Below are 6,330 nucleotides of genomic sequence, written 5' to 3'. Positions count from 1 at the left end.
TAAAAACAACATTTGAATGTACATAGTATGAGACTTAATATCGATGTTTCAATTCGGTGTACATTGTAAGATTTGAACCGAGGACCAGGCATATGAGTAATTATTTCGAATTCGTGCCATAGTAAGTTTCGAAAAGTTGACATTCACTCAGTTTGTTGTGCTATTTTGTAGGTCATATGTTTGAATCCATCCAAAAGTTTTCTCACTACCATGGTGTTCATCATATACATATGAATTTTTATTAAAAAAGTAGCCTGGATACAGTGAAATGTGAAATCCATGTGAGAATTGGAGATCACTACGTGACACACACTCTAATTCAAATAACTAACTACGTGACACACACTCTAATTCAAATAACTAATTATGTGACACACACTCTAATCCACGTTAGCGTGGGTACCGTTTCGATTTTTTTCAAATAACTCCTCATTAATTAATTTATAGTACTCCCTCTGTTCACTTTTATAAGACCTTGAAGACATTTCAGACAATGTGCAAAACAGTTCATTTTAAGTTGTCTGAAACGACTTACAAAAGTGAACGGATGGAGTATCTCGTTTCGAATGACTAATTATTGCAAGGAAAACACGGGCATGGTAATACATACGGATTCGTTTGCAAATGAAAGAAGATTCGTTTGCATTCTCAAATGTAGGCGCACTAGGCAAACCAGGGTCATGTCGGGGTGGACGCTGCTTCGGTGCCTTAAAGGAAACTGCCTTTGGGTCACTGACATGTGGGCCAGCCACCTGTTGGGCCCATATGTCATGGACACAAAGGCAGGTGCCTTAAGGCACCGAAGCATAGTCCTGTAGGGGTGGTCGCGTGTGTCGGACGGACGCATAGCACCCAGCCACCCACCCCCCCTCGCCCCCCAAAAAAGGACGACGACAATATAATTTCGCGCTTCCACCTATCGGATTGAAATATCGGGCGGCCCCAATTCCAGCCCTGCAAAATCTCTCTTCTCCACCGTCCCCTTCCGCGCCCAGATTGCTCAAATCCCTAATTCGCCGCCAACCCTCGAATCGCCCCTCGTCTCGTCTCTTTCCCCGCCGTTCCCCACCTCTGTGCCGGACGACGATGACGAAGACGACGGTCGCGCTTCACCACCGCACCGGAGCTACCTCATCTACGCCCTCGTCCACCGCACCGGGTGGTCCACCGACAACGTCGGCCGCCGCAACCGACGTGCCTCACAGACACCGAGTTCCACCGCATCAGGTGCGCTTCACCGACGCCGTCTCCCAGCTCCCGGGGCTACTTCACGAAGCACATCGTCGCACCTCCGACCCCGAGGCCGTTGGGGCTTCACCAACGGTCTTGTCCACCGCATCATAGCGCCCCGCTGCCACTCAAGATATGCATCCGTGTGCGGCCAGCCAACGCAAGCGCATCACCCTCAACGGCTCTGAAGTGACCCGCACTCTAGCTAGGCGAGCATGCCCAAACGCCGGCCCGAACTAGGTATCAACACATCACTCCCTTGTGCATTGTTCCGACGATGTTTGGATATCCTTTCACTCCTCTCTTAGCTTACCCGCCTATGCAACTCTGACCTTAACTCTTATTTCTTCTGGAGATATCATCTGAAACAAGCAAATCCATATTTTAGCGAAGCATGACGGCGCTACGGGATCTGGTACACATCCTGCACACCCCTATAACCTTGTAAGTATCTGTCCTCCGGTACAACATCAAGGTCGATTCCTCTTACTTGATCAACCATTCGCCATGTCAAAAATGCATAGGGGGATGCAAGGAGCACAAGGCCTGCACATCCAAGCAAGTGGTAACATGGACTTGTACATGGAACATCCCAAGCGCAAGCAGAGCTGCAGTGAGCCTGTACAACGAGCTAGCGTAAGTCCCTGCATTTCATTTAATTCGTACTGGCATTCGTGTATGACTTGTGTGCAGTGGCTGATCCACGAATTCAAGTTACCAGGGGCGAACATTTAACTTAAAAAATATGAAGGCACTTGCACGCCAGAAATCAACATAACTTGAGAAATGTGAAGCTACATGCACTTTGAAAACCAGCTAATGATCCAAAGTAGTTCAGATTATAAACACTAAATGATGCAAGCACCAAAAAACACAAAATGCAACATGGTGTAAAAGGACTACAAACATGGTCTGTACCTGCTTGAATTATTCGTTCTCTGGCTGAAAATATCAAAGTGTAATTGCACGTATAACCAGTGCGCAAACTGGATAAATATATCTATCCTGCACAAGTATGCCAATAGTTTCAAAGAGCAGATTAGAAAAGTATTTATGCTATGTTGTCATGATACGGGGACTTTCTGGTAGATGGCCTCGACGTTTCCTCAAGCTATGAAAATGCACTATAATTTGCTTGTCATCAATGCCTGCAAATCTCTGTCTCTCTCAACATAGTAGATCATCATTAGACACTAAATCCTTCAATGAGCTTGCAAAATGCTTGCATTAGATCCCTCATTAGACACTATATGTTCATCACTAGGAGCATGTAAAATGTTTGCATCAAATCCTTCATTAGCAGTCTGTTCATTAGACACTTCAGGCTCAAGAACAACATGAGCTTGTATGTTTGCACCAGAAACTTTATTAGATACATCAGATTCAGTCAGTTCAGTATTGATTGGGGGAGTTATAAAATAAGTAGAACTTGGTTTCATTTTCTCATAGATTCCCTACATACAAGCAGTTTTACAACACCGTCAGGTTTAACTATAGGCCAGAAATTGAAGAGTTGAATTAGATATAATCAGGGATGTGATGTACCTGCTCGTTGCGCACGCTACTCTTGCAAGCTGCGACCGTCCGTTTGTGCAAGCTCGATGCCATGCCCGTGCTGCCGCCGCTGCCTCCCACGTAGGCTACACCCAGGGTTGGATCTTCATCTTCGTGTCCTTTCGTTTGCTTGAAGCCCGATGACTGCCCTCCAACGAGGGTGCAAGGAAGTGCTGTGTCGGTCTGTCCAGCGGTGGCTAGGTTAGGAGCGAACCAGACTGGAGGCTGCAGTGAATGAATTGGGATTTTTCCTGCTGTCGATCGATATAGGAGGCGCTCGTTTGGGCCGCGAGCCTGCTATAGGGCCTGCCTTGCACTTATGTTATTGGCCCATCCAAATTGAAATATTTTTCTTCATTTTTTACATTGCCTGCTCGTGCGTTGGGACGGACAAAACTAGCGTGGGACAACCTGGACGACTCAAACTAGGTGCACACTTTCTAGCTACCTGAGGCGGCCGCTCATACCAGCCCCTATGGTGGCGTCGCCCCTTTTGTGTGTATGATTGGATAGTGAAAAATATTCTAGTGGCGCTTTTGATTTATCCACAGAATGGTTGAATTGCTTGTTTCTATGAACTGAGTTCGCCAATAATGTGAAGGATGCCAGTCTTTTCATCCTATTGTAGATTGCTTAGATCTCGATATGCCAAAAGTAATCGCATGAAATATACAGTAAAAGCCAGTGTGATGTGTTTGGCTACAACTAGTCTGACTACATGTCCTCATATAACATATCAAGGACGCACCATCTTACCAGATTAACCATTCGACTTACCCATGCAGTGTGGGAAGAAAGAAGTATTGGGACTGCGTATCCAAGCAATTGATGCCATGGACTCCTTCGTACAACCTTGTAAGCAAAAAAGAAGTTGCAGTGTGCGTGTACAAAGAACTAGCATAAGTTCAGTTACCTGCTTCTCGGAATTTTAGTTAGCCACTTATTGCAAAATTGTTCAATTACGTTGCTTGGCTTAATTTAGTTTGCTACTGATTACATAATGGCACACCCTGTTAATCATATTGTAGACTGCGCCTATCTATGTGTTTGATACTTACTGTTAAGAATTACATGTTTTCCTTAAATTAAATATCTACTTGTTTGTTTAACTGCTTTGCTGCTGCAACAGCGGGTTACAATGATGTTAGTAACTACTTTTCAACATCCAATTGAAACTCTTTAATTCCTTGTTTGTTTAACTGGTTTGCTGTTATAACTCCCAGTTGAGATGTTTTGCTAACTTCAACTTTTCTGAATCCAATCGGAACTTTAATGGCAAAACAGGTTAGCCCAAGATCAAAGAGCGAGGTCCCCATGGACGTTGCATCATCCCACAGCAGTGGCACCGGCCCAATTGTGCATTATGAATTGCCAACAGTTGATGCTCTAGAGGCTAAACTAGTGGTAGAAAGAGATTCTGCTTCTGCACTTAGAGATGAAGTTGACATGTTGAGGAAGCAAACAGCACAATCACAAGCAGTACTCAAGACAACCATTAAATATTTGGTGGATTTCAAAACAAAGCAAGCTAAGAGTGACCAGATTGTTAAGGTCCTGAAGGAAAAAAGGAAATTAAATTCCTACTTGGTAAATCATAGGTGAAATGTTCTTTCCATAGTTGAATAACCTTTGTGTTGTCTGTTCATGTAATCAATCAAACCATTTGTTTTAGAGATCATGTAATAATTGTTTTTTTTGTTTTTTTGTTTGTAATTTTATTTGAGCACAAGTCTGTATTAATTGATAAGACTCAGAGACATTTCATTTGGATTGCTGTGCCAGACCGACAAATAAGCCAATCGGGCTGAATGTGCATTCAGCAATAGTAGTATAGATGGACCATAAGTGGCACGCATCGGGAAGGGCCAAGATGCTGGCTAAAAAAAGGATGTTGTTGTTGCCAAAAAAAGTACAACGACCTGGCTTATGTATGTTAGTTGATATATTGATCCATATACTCTATAAGTGTTTATATGTCTGTTAGTTCCGTACATTCTTGGTTGATTGACTCGGTATTTGAATCTTGATACATCGCTTGTGTACATATCTAAATGGGAGTACACATTATGCTGTGTCTGACATTTGAGTTGGACATGAAGTGTTATAAATATTCGAATTCACCTTAAACTGGATTCTAGTTTCTGAATTTGAGTATCGGCATTTGTAAACCATATTCATATATGACAATGGAATACGTCTTTGTCGTCCTTTTGAAGATATATAAAAACACATAGAATGATTTATAAAGATTCATATAGGAATACAAAATGGATTCGAATTTAGTTGCCAGGGTAAACGTGGATGCTTATTGTCCCAAAATTCGAAAGAAAAAGTAAAATGTCCACTCCCACATCGGCTGCCCGAAGCCAAGTGTTTGGGAGATGGAAGTAACTGTCTACCCATTACACGGACAATCCATTGGCCCGATTTCCACTGCTCTAAGTAGGGGTAGGTTAGTAACTTCAATTAGACGTGACACGACCACCTCTGAGCCCATTCCGACACAGTGGGCGTCAAACATGGGCGGCAAAACTCATTTGATTCAAGCTCGTCCGAAAGACCTCTGTTTCTCCCTCCATTCCCCATTCATACACGGTGGGCGGCAAAACACCCTCTCCTCGTCCGAAATAGATGTAGGCTAATATTTTAAATAGGGGCAGATGTGTAACTTCCATCAGACGTGACACAACTGCCCTACCTGTCAGCCCTGTTCATACACCATGGGCGCCAACCGTGGGCGGCAAAACACCTTCTCCTCACCCGAAATAGTTACCGGCAAATATTTGGGAGATGCGAGATTACCGTCCTATCCCCAACCGATGAGACTTCCAAATTTGAAACGGGGGATAAGTTCATAACTTTCCCATATTTCAGACAGGCCTGTCCCAAAAACATGGTTCCCCGTACCTCTCCCTCCATTTTCCCATTCATACACCGTCCCGCTAGAACACCCCATTCCCACACCAGCCTCCGTCCGCCACCCCATCCATCGCCGCCGTCCTCCACCACATCCATCGCCACCGTCCTCCACCATGCCGGAGCGCCTACCTAGACCGCATCGTCCACTGCTAGAGATGGACGTTTCTCATCCACGGTGACGAACCAATAGCCTTGCATCGCGTCCTCTTCCACCGCAACGGGATTTATCCCCCGATGCACCCGTCTACCATCGCAGATCTGCTTCAATGCCACCGACAGCCATCGCACCCCCGATGCCTACGCGGCGCCGCAAGAGAGGTGGTATTTCATATCTCCTCAACTTTTTTATCTCAACCAGAAAATAGATCTTAACTTGGTTACTCTACTTTCTTTTCAGCTCTTAGAATTTAGTTCTTAGTTCGAAGCAAACAATGGATGCTAAATATCATTTCTCCAGTTTGCAGCTTCAAATCTGCCATGGCACAACCATAGTACGGTTTAATTGATCATGCTTAGGGTTTAATTGATCATGTTGGTTCCGTGGTGGTTTCTTTAATAGAAATCAGAGGGGAAACCCTCTTTGCTAAAAAATATATGCTTAGAGTTTCCCCCTTTTATGATCACTAT

This window comes from Triticum dicoccoides, chromosome 5A, assembly GCF_002162155.2.
Source record: "Triticum dicoccoides isolate Atlit2015 ecotype Zavitan chromosome 5A, WEW_v2.0, whole genome shotgun sequence".
NCBI classification, from domain to species: domain Eukaryota; kingdom Viridiplantae; phylum Streptophyta; class Magnoliopsida; order Poales; family Poaceae; genus Triticum; species Triticum dicoccoides.
This window is presented reverse-complemented; position numbering follows the sequence as displayed.